Raw genomic sequence first — 20190 nt, 5'->3', positions numbered from 1 at the left:
GCAAGGAAGGTTTCAATAAGCTCATCTCTTCAACTGGCTTCCTCTGGACAGAGCAAGGTGCTTGTAATGAGGTAATAATGTCCCACTACAAGTATATGGGTACAATCATAAGTTTAATCTCTGTCGCCTCAGCCATCGATCGGTCCACCTTCCAACCGTCCTCACGCGTCCTCGTCATTCCATCTCGAATTGCGGGATCGCGTGCAGTGTTTGCGTGTATAATACATCACACATCTCCCTTTTATACAATGAACAAATTAATACAGAAATGATGTTCCCACATAACCATGACAACAAATAAATGTATAACCAAAACTATGTATACACCAAACATATCAACTAAACATCATATCAACCCCGCTAAATAAGTTTAATACAAGCTATCACACATCCCTATAAACGTCAATTTTTTTTTTTAAATGAGAACATAGTCTTTAAGATGTCCGGGACTTATCTTCCTTCTACCACTTCTCCTCATTGCGTTCAATTCATCAGTATCATGTCGTCCCTTATATTTTGTTCTTGACCCAACACTGTCTCTAACTCCTCTGGACCTTTCAGTACTAATACCCGTTTCCACCATCCCTTTCAACCGAACCACTCTGTTCATGTTCCATATCTTGCCATCTGAAGTTTTTACAGCATTCTTGAAAAGTTTAATCACATGAAGAGGTCTAGTGAACTTTGACCCCTCAAGACATCCACCTGGTGCCTTCACCTTCACCACATCACCCACAACAATATTATTTTTACACACCCTCTTCCTTGTATCAAATTCTTGTTTCCTTTTCTCTATGAGCCTTTCTTCTCTATCTCTCCACTCCGTGTTCACCAAATTATATCCATTTTTTATCCACTCCATCCATCCAGGAGACAACTTGGTATTAGGTATCCTTTTCCTAAACAGTTCAAAAGGGGATCTGCCAGTAGTTGAATGTGGAGAGAACCGATAGGCTGTAATCCTTTTCAAAAGTTCTGCACGCCAACTCAGAGCATTCACTTTTGCAAGTTGAATGCTTTCCTTTATGTACTTGTTAAATCTTTCAACTGCACCGTTGCTTTCTGGATGATAAACCGCTGTTTTCTTATGTGATATGCCACAATTACTCATAAATTTTTCAAAAACCGTTGAACAAAATTGTGGACCATTATCTGACAATAATGATTTTGGAAATCCCTCTTTCCTAAAAATGTCTTCTAAGAAAATCATCACACTAGAAGATGAAATTTCATGCACATTTTTGACTTCCACCCACCTTGAATACAAATCTATTAACACAATTAGATATGGCATTGAATGTTCTCCTGGTAACGGACCCACAATATCTATTGCTACCTCATCCCAGGGTTTGCATGGTAAACTTCTACAATGCATAGGTGCATTACGAGTTTTTAAAATTTTGTCACTCCGTGCACATTGTATACATTCTCTAACTACACGCTCCACTTGTACATCCATACCAGGCCACCAAAAATTTGCTCGTAAATTTTCTTTTGTCTTAACCATCCCAAGATGACCTTCATGGGCTTGATTCATTATCCTCTCTCTTAATGTTTTTGGAGGAATCAATCTTGTTCCTCTCAACAATATCCCTTTATCCACTGCCAATTCATCTTTCACCAACCTCCAAACTTTCCCTAGAACCACAAATTTACCAGTCTCTAAAGTCTCACACACTCCACTAAACTCAACATCTTCTTTCAACGCCTCTTTCCACTCTTGTTCGGTTATTATTCCACATGTAACTTCAGACACATCACAACATACTTCACACACTAATTCCTCCTGCAAAGTTATATCTTTTTGTTCTTCATCCTTCCTGTCTTCTTCCACTAATCTTGAAAGACAATCCGCACTAACATTCAATGCACCTGGTAAATACTCTACTTTAAATTTAAAATCCTGGAGCCCGATAATCCATCTTCTAATTCTTGCAGAAATGCAATTAAGACCCTTACTACCAAACACTTCTACTAAAGGTTTGTGATCAGACAAAACCACAAACTCTGTGCCCCACACAAAATGTCTAAATTTATTCAATGCCCAATATATGGCCAGGGATTCTCTTTCAATCACAGAGTAATTCCTCTCTGTTCCGCTCAAAGATTTGGATGCACAAGCAATTATTCTTCTCATACCTCCCTCTTCTTGCATCAGAACCGCACCCAAACCTTTTGCACTAGCATCAGTGACAATGGCAGTTGATCTACCCGGTTTAAAAGCTTGTAAGCAGGGAGCATATTCTAATTCTTCTTTAATTTTCCCAAACTCATCTTCACACAGGGAATTCCACTTGAACTCTCTTCCTTTCTTCAGTAAATCTCGCATGTTAACAGTTTTTTCTGACAAGTTCCTAATGTACCGCCCATAGTATTCTACCATTCCTAAAAACGAATTCACTTCTTCTTTGGTTCGAGGAGAGGCTAACCGCTTTATGGTCAAAACCAAATCTGGTTTAGGTTTTACTCCACATCCTGTAATCAAATGTCCCAGGTACTCCACCTCTGTCAAAGCAAAACGACATTTCTTTCTCTTCAAAGTAAGACCAGCACGACTTAAACATCCCAAAACCAACTTCACTCGTTCCCAATGTTCTACCGCCGTGTCAGCGTAAATTAACACATCATCTTGGTAACATTTCACCCCGTTGACCTCTTTAAGAATTTTACACATAATGCGTTGAAACACAGAGGCCGCAGAGACAAGCCCAAATGGCATTCTTTTAAATTTAAATGCACCAAAAGGTGTTATGAATGCAGTCAATTCTTGTGACATCTCTTCCAACTCTACCTGATGATATGCTGACTTAAGATCTAGGGTGGAAAAGTACTTTGCTCCACCAACCATAGATACTATCTCTTCAATGTTTGGAAGTGGGAATTTATCTACCACCACCTCTCTATTTAGAGCCCTCAGATCCACACAAAGCCTGATATCACCATCCCCTTTCTTTGCCACAACTATGGGAGCCAACCATTCGGTTGCCTCTACTTCCTCAATTATGCCCATTAATTCTAATCTTTTAAGTTCAGTTTTCACCGGTTCCTGTAAAGCCAACGGTATTCTTCTCATTTTCGCTACCATGGGTATAGCACCTTCCTTTAACCTAATTTTATGTTTATAACCTTTTAGACATCCCAAATTGTCTGAAAATACTTCAGGAAATTCATTTACTAACTCACTGTCCACACCATCTACACTCTGAATTTGAACTTGAGGTTGTGCGTTTGGATTCAAAATGACGCCTAACAGCTTTTGGTGCGTCCAACTCAAAAGATTATCACCTTGATTGGACACATACACTTTTCCCAACAGGTGTCTACTTTTGAACTCAATATGCCCTTCAAAGTACCCTAGCATTTTTATAGGCTGTCCACCATAACCCCCAGGAGATACATCCATCTTCTTTAATTTCCTAGATTCCAAAATTAACCTGTCAAAACTTGTTTTTGAAATTATCGTCAGTTGTGAACAAGAATCGAAACGCATTAGTAAATCCACACCATCCACTCTCACCACCTCACTTGGATGCTCTCCACACTCAACCTGAGCACCAACTTGGAACACTACCTCTTGAGACACTTCCCTGATCTCTTTCTTCATATTATCATTATGGAATTTATTCTTTCTACCACGGCAACATTTGTAGAAGTGACCTCTCTTCCCGCACCCATTACATATTACATTCACAGCTGGGCAATTGCTCGAATTGGCTTTGTGGCCACTATTACCACACCGATAGCATTCACCTTTGAACTTCACTATATCTTCCTTTTTCTTCTCACCTCCACTTCCTTTGTTCTTCACTTCACACACTATCTCCTCCACCTTCGCACAATCTCCACTCATTAATTTGTTTCCACTTAATTCCTTAACACAGCTCAGCATATGTTCCACTCTTTTCGCCACCATAATTACTTCTTCCAAAGGTGGTTCATCTTTCAACCACAACTCTTCCCTTATTTTGTCACTACAGCACTTTAATACAAACTGATCTCTAATTCTCTCGTCCACCAGTGCTCCAAATTTGCATGACGCCGCCAACTTTCTCAAACTAGTTACAAAATCTTCCACCGACTCTTCTTTACCTTGTTCCCTTTTCCCAAAATAATATCGTTCCATTATCGTGCTCACTCTTGGTAAGTAATGTTTGTCTAACTTCATAATACATGCCTCATATTCATTCAAATTCCTACTTTCTTCAGCACATAAATCAGGCAAATTTTCTAAAACCTCCTGTCCCTCTCCCCCTAGACAGTGTAACAATAATGCATGTTTTCTTTCCGCACTCAATGTCGGTCCACACACTCTAGCATAGTGAGCAAATATCTTTTTCCACTTGTTCCAAGGATATATTGGATCACCTGGACTGCTTAAAAAAAATGGAGGTGGTGTTACATTCTGCATTATTGTGATAAACTAGACGAACCCACAGAACAACACCCTGAATGCCAGACCTAAACTGAACCAATATCTAACTCTAACAGTGAATCACCAATCCTTCAATGTCCTTCCATGTCCCAACATTGAAACCTTTTTTTTATGATAGTTAATTAATTCTTGCTTAGTCAGGGTGTGCCTATCACCGTGTATTCCACACCATAGGCACCGTTCCAATGCAATTCCCTATTTTGGTTTTCCACTGATAGCAAAGTACAACTTCCCTTTAAGAAATTGAAATAACCGTCCCTTTAAGGACACCGGTGTTGTTTGGCACGCCCCCAAACAGACGTTGTTCACGCAGCGTAGCTTCCTTCTACACTCGTTATCTTCCTGCTTTGATTTGTTGGTTCCGCGAAACTTCGTGCTTCCCTTGTGGTCCGCCCTGTGAAATCCTCCCAAAACAACTGCGCCACGGCTCCACCCTCTCAGCCAAATGCGCAAAACTGGCTCGCGTCACCGCAACCTCCACCGTCAGGCGAGACACCAAACCCTTGATGTTGAGGCGACTCTCACCACCTTCGTCGCCAAATGTAATGAGGTAATAATGTCCCACTACAAGTATATGGGTACAATCATAAGTTTAATCTCTGTCGCCTCAGCCATCGATCGGTCCACCTTCCAACCGTCCTCACGCGTCCTCGTCATTCCATCTCGAATGCCGGGATCGCGTGCAGTGTTTGCGTGTATAATACATCACAGTGCTCTTAGCCTCTGCACAAACAATACGCAGGTTCACATCTCTTGCCACTGAAATTATAGATGTTTATTGTTAACCAACTCATTGGTGTACATTATATCCACCACAGAAGGATGAAAGTGTGAGAGGACCTGAAGGGATGGAAACATGTGACCGTGTACATTGTCTCTGTCAAAAACTAAATTCACAAAAGTTTGCTAGAAATACCGCTTCTAGGCATACTTCAATACATTTTTGCAAATTCATGAAAGTCCTAAATCTTACGTTTTACATCGCCCGCAATTTCTTTTTAAATATTGGCGTGAGTCGAATATTTTTATTGAACCAGGTCTCAGAGAAAGTTGTGCAACAGTTTAGTAAGCTACACTTTTCAAGTTGCCCTATTTTTATGTGTATGTTTTACTTTGAAAGTGAAATAGAACCACTCTTATGTTCAAGATCAGGTATATAATCAGTGAGAATTCTGTGAGCTGAGTAAGTAACCTCATATTTTCAAAGGTTGTAAATGTGTACGTTTCTGTACTGGAACCAGTATCAGTAATGCAAGTAAAGCTCACCACTTTTCCTTACTGGCCCTACTAGCAAAGACTAGACTCATACCACTCTGAACAATTTATACATATAAATACAAATCTTGCTTTAGTGGTAGACAATCTTTCTCAGATTGGTTCTGCAACAGGCCTCGACAAATCTACTGCCCACTGGCTATGGAGTCAAGGGTTTTTTAGGACGAGCTATTTGTATCGCCTTCTGCACTGGTCTGGTGAGAGAAGAGCTCGAACTGGATAAGATCATAAGTTCTGATGATGCAGAAAGAAAATGAGCAACAAAGATGCCCTTAAAACTTCTTTTTCTCATAAAACTCCTCCAGACCTTCCCACATTTACTGCAAAGTATAATACTTACATGTGCAGAACTCTGTACAGAAAACATAGGAGAGCGGTAGAGTTCTCGAGCTGTAGGTATGTGAATTTCTTTTTGTAACATGTAAGCAGTACTAATGTACATATTACAAAATGAAGTTTGTGAATCAGGCCTGGAATGTCCATAAAGTTAAACTTACTAAACATATACACTTAATTAGGGCCCATGTGGGCCACGCCCTCCTAAAAACCACTTCTATAAGTGCCGCCCTATGTCAACTTTCGAGTGCATTACAACACTCTAGAGGTAATTTTTAAAATAGGTCACCACAGGGTACCATGGTATGTGGATGCAGTTAATGGCAAATACTAGACCTGGCAAACTGAAGATAAATATTGACATACTGGAGTTTACCTGCTACACATTTTGAAAACATAGGCTCAAATCCTGGGGAACATCAGGTATTCATTGGCTTGGCACACCATGAAAATACTAGAGTCTAGAGTTTTTGTGCATAATTTGGTTCAACATATACTCTTTGACTCCATTGTCTTTTTCTATCTTTTCTATGGCAACATCCCTGCCCCCTAAAACGCCACTAAAAGAAGTCAGGATCACTCGCTACACTCCATGGAATTCAGTGCAAGTAGCATGTCTCACCCCATTCAAATATCACCAACCAGCACTGCAGACATGATACCGAGGCCCAGATGTACAAGAATCCTGGTGCATCAGTACTGATGAGGCAGAATTCTTGCGCCACCTAATGACACCAAGGGTGCGCTGCTTTTACAATTCGGCACACCATGGCGCACTTTGGGCCAATAACGTAAACATTTTTGATGCTATTGTAGCGCTTTGCTCCACCAACATCAAAAAAGTTTACACTAGTGCAGCAAAGTGCAACGAGGCCCATTGACTTCAATGGGTGCGTCTTTTTAACGCCTGATTTCAGCAGGCATTGAAAGTGATGCCAAAAATGGCTTAGTGAAATCTGCTAGATTTATTTGCGCCATTTTTGCTGGCCTCCTAATGCCAGTATGCCCCCCCTTGCATACATTTTTGCCCTCAGTACGAGTTTGGAGGTACCCGGACTGCCATGTTGGCGGTGGCAGTCGTACCGCTGACGGCCTGGTGGTGAAGACCACCAATTTATGACCATTGTGGTTTTCCCAACAGAACACAGCCAATACACCCCCAGTGTGTGCAGGCCACTGCGGACGGCAGTAGGAGCCTTCAGACTGGCGGGGACCATATTTCTGCCAGACAAATTACAAAGCTGCACACCCCAGGGTTTTCACTGCGGTCGCACAGCCATCAAAACCCTGGCGGAAACCAACTCCACGAAAGGAAACACTCACCTTCTTGAACACAGCTGCCCGGAGCTGCCATGGAACCTGAACTCAAAGTCCTCCCGCTACTCCTGCTCATATGACGACTCCGGAACCAGCGACGAAGACAAGAACCATAAGTACACCCACCTAGCACACAGTGGAAAGAAAGGCATTAGTACACACCCACACACAGCACACACAGCCGGGATGCCGTGCGACAGACACACGCACACACGTAACTACACACTCATTTGAACACACACACACCTACATACACACATGTACACAGATACTACACACATGCACACACAAACTACACACATCATGGCCAACACACACGTGCCATATACACACCAATCCACACACACACAGCACCGCCACTATCTAACACAATCATACACAACACCAACGACTCACACAACGACATCACAACCACAACTACACATACGCTCCGCCAACCACTCTCATTGCACACCTCCACATGACAACACATACACACAACAGGTAACAACACCACACAACCAATCAACACTATCACACAGCCATACAACAGTCCATTTGTCACACCCACACCAAACACAACACATAGGATATAGCCAACACACACAAATACACACACACACTACAACCACACAAGGGCACAGAACACCAACATTACACATGTCAACACAAACTACACACAATTTGGCTACACACATGCATGTAACAAACACAAACTTATCCAACACACAAAACACAGCAATGGCAGCAGGACCAATGGCAGGGCCACACACACACATGCAGGCCAGGCACAACAGCTGGCACAACCAACACACACACATACAAACCAAAATCCAAAAACACAAACTACCCATGTAGAAAGAAAGGCAGGACAAGTATGTTGCCATCAAAGCCAACAGCACATTGGCCCATATGTATTAATAAGCCATCAAATAAATAAGGAACCATGTACAAATATACATAAGGCCATTGGCCAGTCAAAAGTCTCAGGTGCTCAAGGAACAAATGGCACCTACCAGTGCCCATATTTGACTCCTGACTGCAAAATGACCTTCACAGGGTAGGGGCATCAAGGGATCAGGCAGGCACCTCAGGAATTAGCGGGGAAGGGGGGCTTGGACAGGGGGGTCCTTGCGCTTGGGCTCAGGCTTGGGAGGGGGGGCCTTGGGCTTGGGAAGGGGTGTCCTTGGGCCTGGGCTTGGGAGGGGTAGGCTTCTTGGCAGGGGTAGGGGCATGGGCACTACCTGGGGGGCAGGGGAGGACTTGGAGGTGAAGGGCTAGACTTGGGGAGAGACACAGAGCGCTTGGGGATATCACGGGGTGGGAGAGGGTTAGGGAACAGGGAAAACAAGGAACACTTTTTTACACACACAAGCATGGTCATGGCTAAAGGGTTTGGAAATGGAGGGAGAGGGAGTGGTTGTCAGATGTGTTGGTCTGGATGTTATGGGTGCAAGTGCGTGCGTGGAATGCTTGTGGGTGCTGGGTGTAAGTTGGGTGGGTGAGTGCGGACATTTAGGTGCTTTAGGAGGAGGTGCTGGGAGATGCTGTGGTGTATGGGTGACTGCCTGTTGGGGTAGTGTCTGCAGGTATGGTACATGTGCTGCATGTGGAAGTAAAAAGAACAAGTGATGGACATAATGCTGAACAATGACAAACATTCACCCCCAGTACAGAGATCTGGGCCTAGATTCATCATTCTTTTGCTATCCATGCCATTCCAGTTTGGACTCAGCTATATGCAAATCAGTCTTGACCCTGTTCCCCATGGGAACAGTCCAGCCCAAACTGCCAAGCCAGGTCTTCCTTGGACTGGAACCAAGCATCCTAGGACCTGTTTCAGGGTATCACCCTTTATAGTTTGACTCCAGTGGAATGGGGAACATTCCGTCCATCACTTGTTCTTTTTGCATTTGTGATTTAGCCAATACCAGTCAGACACCCAAACACTTCACATCAGATGTGTTCTACGTGAATGTGTGGTTTATCCATGTGAGTAGTCAGACCCTATAACAGAGCCAGAGCTCCTGACACAAAACACATACATCATAACTCAGCATACTGCTGAGTGCATCTACAATGGGCCATGTACCACATGTTAAACATACAAACACATCCACTGAGTGCAGTGTCACAAGATGTACCTCTGGAACAGACATACCATATCATGGGCCACTCCCCATGCCACCACACATGTTGTTACACCAGTTGGACTACGCACCATGACAACTCCACCCTCACACACACCATACAACAATTGGCAAAACCTGTCACTGAGCCCAGACGACACACATCTCAGGAGATGAATATTTGCATGCATTAGGCACACATGGACAAACATCACTGCCAGTATACCTAAGACACATCCCACCACCACATAAGCAGCCTAAGGTGACTGATTGCAACATTTCCGTCACATCAACACACCATGGGGGTTATTCTAACTTTGGAGGAGGTGTTAATCCGTCCCAAAAGTGACGGAAAAGTGACGGATTTACCACCAGCCGTATTACGAGTCCATTATATCCTATGGAACTCGTAATACGGCTGGTGGTATATCCGTCACTTTACCGTCACTTTTGGGGCGGATTAACACTCCTCCAAAGTTAGAATAACCCCCCATGTGTCATGCAATACCCAAACCACTCCTAATATGCCACAAAATATTAGCCACACTGTAAAAGTCACAGGACATCTGAAGTGCCCCCACTATCCATGTCAACATAATGTAGGCAGTCAGTTAGCAATGCAGCTGTGGACAAGCTAGGGCTTTGTGATCCATGCCATATACACACCATGGTGACACATCAGGGATCACCCTGGGTACTTAGCACCACTAGTACCAACCTATAGTTTAGAAGGCCACCTCCCCACAAGTATTGCTCCTAGGAATGCAACATCTGTGCAATCTGACCTTATCAAATCTACATTTAACAGTATTCTAGGTTGCCTACCTACACATACCCTACAGTCAGTAGATCACCTATATATTCCTAGTTAGTTCTCAGGCCAGTACTCCTGCCCCATGAAGGCCAGTTCTGTGGTGGAACTGTAATGCCAGCCCCACAATCTATCTACACCAGAAACTGTACATGATTTACATAATCCCAATGATGAAAGGAGAGTCACACAGTGGCATATACAGGTAGCCTACACAGATGGCAGTGGATTGACATCTCAGAGCCACTAATGCAGATGGATGGAGCTGCTTATACACAATGCTTAGGGTGCTACTTACACTCACATCCATCGTATGGCCAGGAGGGAGTCACCATGTGCCTATGTCATTAGTGCATCTCCACATTACAGATTTAGAACGGTATGGAGCAGGGAGATGTAAATCCACTTACAGTAAAGCATGGGGACACATCTACAAAATAAGCTCTGCTGAGGGGCCAATTGCCAATTTCCAAATGTTGATGCACATGCAGCATTAACTACAATGGCACTTTGCCATCATTGAGGCACCCAAACTCAATTAAGGCCAGCCTAGTCCCAGGATACAGCCAGTACTCACCCCCTTGTGGCTGCTGTGCTGCCCTCAAATGCCCATCCACCTCAGGGTAGGCCACCGCCAAAATGCCGGCAATTAGGGGGTCAGGGTCTGACGGGCACTCCTCCCTCATTGGGAGGACAGCCCCAGCTGGGCCTCTGCACTCTTCCAGTCCCAGTGCCTCAAGTCCTCCCACCGCCTGCAACAATGGGTGCTGGCCAGCTATGGACCCCCAGGGTCCGCACTTGTTTGGCGATAGTATACCAGATATCCTTCTTCTGACGGGCATTGATCATCATGGGTGACACAGACAGAAGGAGAAAGTCATGTGCACTGGCACTATACCAACAGCAGTGGACTATTAATAGCAGACCATCAAATGCCCACACAGTTCACACACCTAAATTCCATGCCCCCCGCTTGCATGTAATCCCTGACCACTACACATACGCCATTCACCATCACACACATCCCTATCACACATGACTATGGCATTGGGTCACCTGCTCCTCTGGTGACCCATACAGCTGTCCATACAGGGTTAGGACCCTTCTACCAGCTTCTCCAGCTCTTCTTCGGTGAAGGCAGGAGCCCTATCACCTGCAAGACATGGCATGATGGCTCCCGGAGACAGTACACAACAGCTCAGCTTGTGGAGGTCTTGCTTGCTAGAGTGTGAGGAGGCAAGTGAGCAAGGCGTCAGAAAATAGTGGTCATACAGCACCATCACCGCCAGCGGTGATCGCCATCGGCCCCAGCCAACCATAGGCAACAATGTTACCCAATGAGATGTTGCACAGTGGTTGTGACAGCCTACCACCATAACGACATACGCCAGTGGACTTTGGTCACTTCCACCTGTCCAGTGCTGCAGCACAGGCAGCTGCCATTTTATGTACATATCATGCCTTGATGCAGCAAAATAAGTGCGCCATACACCTACTTCAGAAGAATTCAGAATAGGCCTCAGTTGTACCATCATAGTTTTGCACATGTATGTGACATGCATGACACAGTGACCTTCTGTGGCTGGCTGTTCAATGACCAGCATGCCCAGATACTCATCTGCTGAGTGGTGCTGTCACTGTATAGGCATATGGCATGACTACATACATGCTCAGTACAGGACAGGTCAGTGTCCACAAATAGAACATGACATGTGATGCATGTCAGAAACTATTGATCAGAGGCAGCAATGTGCAGCAAGGTTGGAGCCTATGCTGCTTCAGCATGCCCAGCACTGTGCGGCATGTCTAGTGTTAGGTGTGTACAATTTTGATTTCTTCTGCTAACATGTGTGGTGTGCATATCACAGTGTACAATCTCTCCTCTCCATCCTAGATACCCTGTCATGCACCAGTGTACTGCCTGCTAGTGGACCTTGCAACCCTCGAATAGAGGCATATAATTCAGACCTATCGTCTGAATCGTCAGACCATCAAGGATCTATGTACCCAGTTGGAGCCAGATCTATTGCCTGTTAGTGCAACACTTTCTTGCCACAGGATCCTTTAAGATTAGAGTGGGCTTGACAGCAGGGATGTCACAGCCCATGTTCAGTCCTGTGTTAAAGGATACTGTTTGCTTTTTTGAAACACCTGGACAGATATATCAGGTTCCTCCAATGAGAGGATTTGACCTATGTGAAGGCAGACTTCTATGATGTGGGACACATCCCTCATGTGATAGGGGACATAGATGGCACCCATATAACCTTGGCCCCTCCCAGTGCCAATGAACAGGTGTGTCAGAACCAGAAAAATGACCACTCCATCAATGTTTAGGTGGTGTGTGTGGCACACCAGTACATCTCCTAAGTGACAGCCATGTTTCCTGGATCTGTGCATGACTTCTACATTCTGACGAACTGCAATGTACCACACATGAAAGCATTTCTACAGAGAGAGAGGTCTTAGCTCATTGGTATGTAATCATTTGGATGTGTGACCCTGTTTTGGCACCTGTAGTCACAATGTTCCCTGTGGCTGTACCTATCCTGTAACAGGTCCTATCTCTGTGCACAGAGGTGACTCTGCCTATCCTAACCTTCCCTGGCAGTTGACACCAGTGAGGAACCCTGCCACAGAGGGGAACATCATTTCAATGAGGCCAACGGCAGGTTGAGGCATGTAATAGAAAGGACATTTGGCCTCCTAAATGCCGGACTCAGGTGCCTGCACATCTCTGGAGGTGCCTTCCCCTACACCCCTAAAAGGTATGCCAGATCATAGCTGCATGCTGCATGCTCCAGAATCTAGCCCTGAAGCACCAGATGCCCTTACAAGCTGATGAGGAGGAGGCAGCTGGACCAGTGGCTGGTGATACAGAAATGGAAATGGGTGAGGAGGCAGATGAAGAAGGTGCAGCTGACTCAAGACTTAGCTCATCAATCACTACTTCCAGTAACATACAGGTATGTTGCCAGTGGATTTGCATGTCTAGTATTTCAACATACGTTGGTATCAATGGTCCTCCTGATTTGCAATATCAGTGGTGCTGTTATGTGTTCCTATCTCTATGTGTGTGTTATGGGAGGTGACTGACTGCATGTAAGGTGCTGATTTGAAATGTCTCATCTCTAACATGTGTACTCTATGCAGGTTGCAAGAATCACATCTTCTATGGACAGGCCTGTATTGTGGTCTGTGTCCTACATTCTCTTGTTCTCATGTCATTCCAGCAACTGACTATGCACTGCTCATCTTTGTCACTCTTAACTATTGCTTGAGCCACTCATGTTCATTATCCTTTGATTAATGTTCACAGAGTGGTGTTTTGTGTTTGAGAGGTGCCACCTATAGTGTTTTGTGATGTATGTCCAGCGACTGGTGAAGTAGAAGTGTTATCTGTTGTGCCCTGTTTAGTTGCCTACTACACTGGGCACGTCAACTATGGACTACGTATGTGCTTTGTGTGGCACCATGCCTACTATCCTGATGGTAGTCTCTGTCATGGTCTTTTTGCAGGTTGGATAGTGGATTTACTCTGGTGTGTGGCAAGACTAGTGACTCCCTTACATCAGCCCCAGCACATATCTGCTGTACTGTGTCTTCTGTAGAGAATGCCTCCCTCTGCAGTCCATTTCATTGCCTTTTGGATTGTGGCCCATACCACATTTACAATTTGGTAAACATACAATTGTATCTGTAACAATAAGTACACATATGCTGTAGCTGTGATCTATGGTGTTTATTGTAACTAGAGTGGCAAACAGGTGATAAGTGGGGTCATGAAGACGAAATCCTCAGAGTAAGTGGCACAGCGGTAGGTAGAACAGATCCAGTGTCCATGGGCGATGGGAAAATGGAGTAATGTCATTGAGCAGTCAACAGGGTGCCTCAGTGGCACACAAGGGAGAGTAATCTGGAAAGGGTCCCTTCCTGCCAGTGGGTTTGTCTTGGCATCTGCTTCAGCTGGATGTCTGGGTGGATGCCCACGTTTGCAGGGGGGGTCTTCAGCTACAGAGGAAGGGGTGCCTGAGGCCTGTGCTTCCTCTGGCATGGCCTCCATTCCACTAGCAGCCACATATGTAGAAGGCTCAGGTGTGATGCGGCTAGTGGAAGGGGCCTGCTGGTGGGTGGAAGAAGCATGCATGGTGGTGTTATTGTCCCTGAGCACCCCTGCAATTGAGGCCATGGTGGCATTGTGGGCCTGCCACTGCTGCATGACCTTCTGGTGGTATTCCCTCTGCAGCCTCTGGTTTTCCCCCAACATGGGTATGATCTGGCCCATCCTGTCCTGGGATAGTTGATATGCTCCCAGGACTTGGGAGATGGCTTCCTGGTCAGAGGCCTCCCTTGACTGCCCTGTCCTCTGGCCTACAGGTTCCCTCCCACATCCCCTGCCCCCATGTGCCTGTGCTCCTGGCACAGTTTGCCCACTTCCAGTTTTACCAGGACTTTCATTATCTTGGGTGTGAGGGGTTGACTCCGATCCCTGTACTGTGGGGCACACAATTGATTGAACAGTCTTTGGGGCACAGGTTTGGGGACAGAGGGTTGATTGAGATGTTGTTGCCATAGGGTGGGGATTTGATGTGGGGAGGGTGAGGCAGGGAGTGGTAGACCAACCAGGGGTCCCAGATGGGCCAGGTAGGTCATCACTCTCCAGACATCCAGCAACGTTGTCCTCACTTGGGCGTTCATCCTGAGCAGGGCTGGCAGTCTCTGGTAACCTCTCCAGGGTGGCTGTAGCAGGAGTATCTGTGGATGGAGTGAAAGAGAGTTAAATGTTAGAGGTGTGTATGGTTGTCTGTTAGTCTGAGGGATACAGTGGCTTGACTTGATTTCAAGCAATGGCATTGACAAGTGCAGCACTGTTAACACTGTTCGTGGATAGAGACATGTGTACCATTCTTCTTGGGGTTGTTGTGAATCAGGCTTGGTCACTTTAGCTCAATGGGTGGGTTCTGTTCCTGTGTGATGGTGCCCAATACAGATTTGCCCTGTTAGCTGGTGGGCATTCCGGCCTGGTATATGTTAGTTAGAATGGCTGTACATTGCAGCATTGTGTCCAAATGGGAGGGAGGTATGTGTGCATGCAAGGTTATTTGTCCTGTCTTTGCCTGTTGTGCATGGAGTTTACCTTCTTACTTTCAAGTCCAGGATTTAAGGGTAGTAGGCCTGGATTAGTGGCCCTTAGGATTGGCAACAGTGCTGTGTCTGTGTTTGGGATAGTTTGGCATTGTGTAGTGCCATTGCATTGGTGTTATTGCCATGTAGTGGTCCTCAGTCAAAGCATCTAGTTGTTGTAGCTAGTGCAATAGTCATACATGCAAGAGGTGTGATGTGACATGCACATTGCAGGTTTTGATGTGAATGGGTTTCTGCATTGTGGGAGTTGTAGTGATTGTTCTTGGCAGCTCTTTGTGTACACTTGGTAGGGAGTGTGTGAGCATTGGGGGTGGGTTGTGGTGTGGCATGCAGGAGAAGGGCATTAGGTGACTGAGTGTGAGGTGTCGTGGGAGATGGAGTGAATTGGGGAGTGTTTGGGTGGTAAGGAAGCATGCTGGACAGGACAAATTAGTGCAAGGGGAATGTTAGTTGCTCCCCAGAGTCCAGTCCTCCAGGTAGTCCAGTAAGGCCCTCAGGATGCAGGATGTCCAAGACCTTCTCCTCCCATGATGTGAACTCTGGGGGAGAAGGTGGGGGCCATCTGCCAGTTTTCAGTACAGCCAGCTGGTGCCTGGACAACATTGAATGCACCTTCCAGCGTAGGTCATTCCACCTCTTCCTGATGTCCTACCTTGTGTGTGCATGGTTGCTCACTGAGTTAACCGTGTTGATGATTCTTTGCCATAACTCAATTTTCCTGGATATGGAGGTTTGCTGAACCCGGGCTCCAAAGAGTTGTGGCTCTGCACTGAGGATTTCATCTACCATGACCCGCAACTCCTTGTCAGTGAAGCGTGGGTGCTTTTGATGGGACATGGTGGTTGTGTTGTGGGTGGGGGTGAGTATTGTATGTGTAGGGTGCAGTGTACGGTGATAGGTGGGGTGGGGGTGTTTGGGTGAGAGTGCTGATAGGTTGTGGTATTTGTGTGCAGTTGTGATGTGTGTATAGTGTTGGTGGTGCAGTTGTGAGGTGAGTGTGAAGTGTATATGTGCCTCCAGTGTGTAGGTGCTAGATTTGTGACTGTGGCTGCTCTCGTTGTTCAATCTGTGGTTTTAGTTGTAAAGGTTTGTGGGTTGTGTGGGGGGGGGTTATTTTGTGGTGTGAGTGGGTGTGTCTTGTGTGTGTCAGATGTGGGGTCTTCGAACTGTCCAATGTGGTGCTGTGATCTGACAGGAGTGTGTTCTGTCTGCGGTGGTTCAGACCGTCAATGTTTTTCTGCATTGGAAGGACCACTGTGCTGATTTGTGGATTCTAATATGGCGGGCGTAAAGTTGTTGGTGTGGCAGTTTGATGGTGGAACCGCATCTTTTCCGCCCAGCAGTGTCCTGGAGGTATTGGATTTGTGGCTGTTTTTGGCGGTCTTCATTGTGGACTCTTAATAAGGTGGGAGGGATACCGCCAACACTGGTGGTCTTTTGGCGGCCACCACCACGGCGGGCTTGCCAAAAGACCGCCAAACTCGGGGCCTTCTCTGTCGCAGGCATAATGTGGCACAAGAGGTCGCAAAGTGGCGCAATCCATGCATTGCTCTACTTTGCAAATATTGTGCACTGATTTTTGCCTCGTTGAGCCACATTAACGTAAAAAAAAATCACTCTAATGTGGCACAAAGTGCCTCTCGGGCCTTGTAAATCTGGCCCCTAGTCTTCACGACAAATTTCAAATGGTCATTTATAATAAAAAAATAGGGCAACTTAACCACTGACACTAGTGTGGCCTCATGGCAAAAGCACACTGTGGGGCAGATTTAAGAGCCCCTAGCAGTTCCTTGCGGCACATCAGCACAATTTATTTGACGCTAATATGGCCCTACGAGGCCAACATCATGGTGCCAAATTTAGAAAGAGGCCTCCTCTGTAACCCTTTGCGCTACATTATGCCTGCGCCAGGCATAATGTATGCAAACTGGGTGTTCCCCTGTTAGTGGGGGGGGAATAGCACAAAGAAATCTAAGAGATTTCTTTGCATCATTTTTTTCAGAACTTGTCGTGCCTGCTCAGAGCAGGCATTAAAGGAGACACACCATTGTTTGCAATGGGCCTTGATGGGCTTTGCAGGATTGGCATCAAACTTTTTGACGTTAATCCTGCCAAGCTACGAACTAGTACCAAATATTATGATGCAAGTTCTCTAACTACTGCCATGGTGCGCTGTATCTTAGATACAGCACATACATGGTGGCATTAGGGGGACGCTGAGGGGTGAATGAAAAGTGGTGCTGCACTGGGTGCAATGCCACTTTTCTTAAATCTGGCCCTGTACCTTTCACCCTTTGAAATAAGTCAGCAATGAAAGATATGAACCATAAATGGCGGTGGAGATCTAGAGAGTTAAAAGATTCACAAATTCAGGATGAATTAACAAGTGTCAGGCAAAAAATATGGAGGTGATGGGAAAAAGGTGAGAAATAATAAGGTTATGATAAAAAAGTGGATAAGAGCTCAAAAGAGAAAAACATGGTCAGAAGATGGTGAAATGAGAAAGGGAGCAGAAACCCTGACAAAAAATATGAGATGCAAAGTGGGTGGAAGAATATAGGGCTTAAGAAAATAAACAAGGGTGATACATTATAAATTGTTGTTGTAAAGTATTTCCAAATTTCAGTGATAAAAGTTTTTGTTTTTCAATTAAAGGTGAACATACAAGGTCTGGCTTGAGGAAAGTAGGACAGCAGGCCAAGTGGTCTAGCACATTGAGTCTAATTGTAATTGAATGAGGATCAGGCACTTGATCCTAGGACTATCAGTCATGAGGACATTGAGGCAGGTGGCATACTTCAATCCCTTCGCTGTCTGGCCTTTTCCCCCTCAGGTGGCAGGCCTTTTTTTCTCTATTTGAGGCAGTTTGAGTTTAGGCCCTCATACATTTTTGTCCACATAAGCTACCCACGCCAAATTTGTGTCCTTTTTTTCCTACATCCTAGAGATTCTAGAGATTCCCAGAGTTTGTGGGTTCCCCTGAAGGAGACCACAAAATTGCCAAAATGCAGTGAAAATTTAGTTTTTTTAAAGCACTGCAGAAGAAGGCTTGTGTTTTTTTTCTCCTAAAAATGGCATCAACAAAGGGTTTGTGGGGATAAAATAACCATCTTCCTAGCTTTCAGGAACAGGCAGACTTGAATCAGAAAACCAACTTTTTCAACACAATTTTGGCATTTTACTGGGACATACCCCATTTTTACTATTTTGTGTGCTTTCAGCCTCCTTCCAGTTAGTGACAGAAATGGGTATGAAGCCAATGCTGGATCCCAGAATGCTAAACATTTATGAGAAGTAGACAAAATTCAGAATTCAGCAAGGGGTAATTTGTCTGGATCCTACAAGGTTTCCTACAGAAAATAACAGCTGAATTAAAAAAATATTTAAATTAAGGTGACAAAAACAGCCACTTTTCTCCATGTTTTACTCTGTAACTTTTTCCTGCAATGTCAGATTTTTTAAAGCAATATATCGTTACATCTGCTGGACTCTTCTGGTTGTGGGGATATATAGGGTTTGTAGGTTCGTCAGGAACCCTAGGTATCTGGAGCCAACGAATGAGCTGCACCTTGCAATGGGTTTTCATTCTATACCGGTTATACAGCAATTAATTTGCTGAAATATAAAGAGTGAAAAATAGGTATCAAGAAAACCTTTGTATTTCCAAAATGGGCACACAATAAGGTGTTGAGAAGCAGTGGTTATTTGCACATCTCAGAATTCCGGGGTGCCCATACTAGCTAGTAAATTACAGAGCATTTCTCAAAAAGATGTCTTTTTTACACACTGTCTTACATTTGGAAGGATAAAATATAGAGAAAGACAAAGGGCAATAACACTTGTTTTGCTATTCTGTGTTCTCCCAAGTCTCCAGATAAAAACAGTACCTCACTGGCATGGGTAGGCCTAATGCTCGCTACAGGAAACGCAACATGGACACATCACATTTTTACATTGAAATCTGACGTTTTTTTCTTAAAGTCTGTAGCTGTAGATTTTGGCCTTTAGCTCAGATGGCACCTAAGGTAACCCACCAATCCTGTGCAGTTTTTAAAACTAGACACCTAGGGGAATCCAAGATGGGGTGACTTGTGGGGCTCTCACCAGGTTCTGTTATCCAGAATCCTTTGCAAACCTCAAAATGAGGCCAAAAACACTTTTTTCCTCACATTTGGCTGACAGAAAGTTCTGGAATCTGACAGTAGCCACACATTTCCTTCCACCAAGCCTTCCCACAATTTTCCCGATAAAAAAATGGTACCTCACTTGTGTGGGCAGGCCTAGCGCCTGCGACAGGAAATTACCCAAAACACAATGTGGACACATCACATTTTCCCAAAGAAAACAGAGCTGTTTTTTAGAAAGTGCCTAGCTGTGGATTTTGGTCTTTATCTCAGCCGGCACCTAAGGAAACCTACCAAACCTGTGCATTTTTTAAAACTAGACACCTAGGGGAATCCAAGATGGGGTGACTTGTGGGGCTCTCACCAGGTTCTGTTATCCAGAATCCTTTGCAAACCTCAAAATGAGGCCAAAAAACACTTTTTTCCTCACATTTGGCTGACAGAAAGTTCTGGAATCTGACAGTAGCCACAAATTTCCTTCCACCCAGCTTTCCCCCAAGTCGTCCAATAAAAATGGTCCCTCACTGTGAGAAGGTAGCCTCTTTCTAGCCTTGTTACCCCCACTTTTGGCCTGTTTGTGAGTGTATGTCAGGGTGTTTGTCACTGTTTTCACTGTCTCACTGGGATCCTGATAGCCAGGCC

The sequence above is a fragment of the Pleurodeles waltl genome, chromosome 9 (genome assembly GCF_031143425.1).
Source record: "Pleurodeles waltl isolate 20211129_DDA chromosome 9, aPleWal1.hap1.20221129, whole genome shotgun sequence".
NCBI lineage: Eukaryota > Metazoa > Chordata > Amphibia > Caudata > Salamandridae > Pleurodeles > Pleurodeles waltl.
This window is presented reverse-complemented; position numbering follows the sequence as displayed.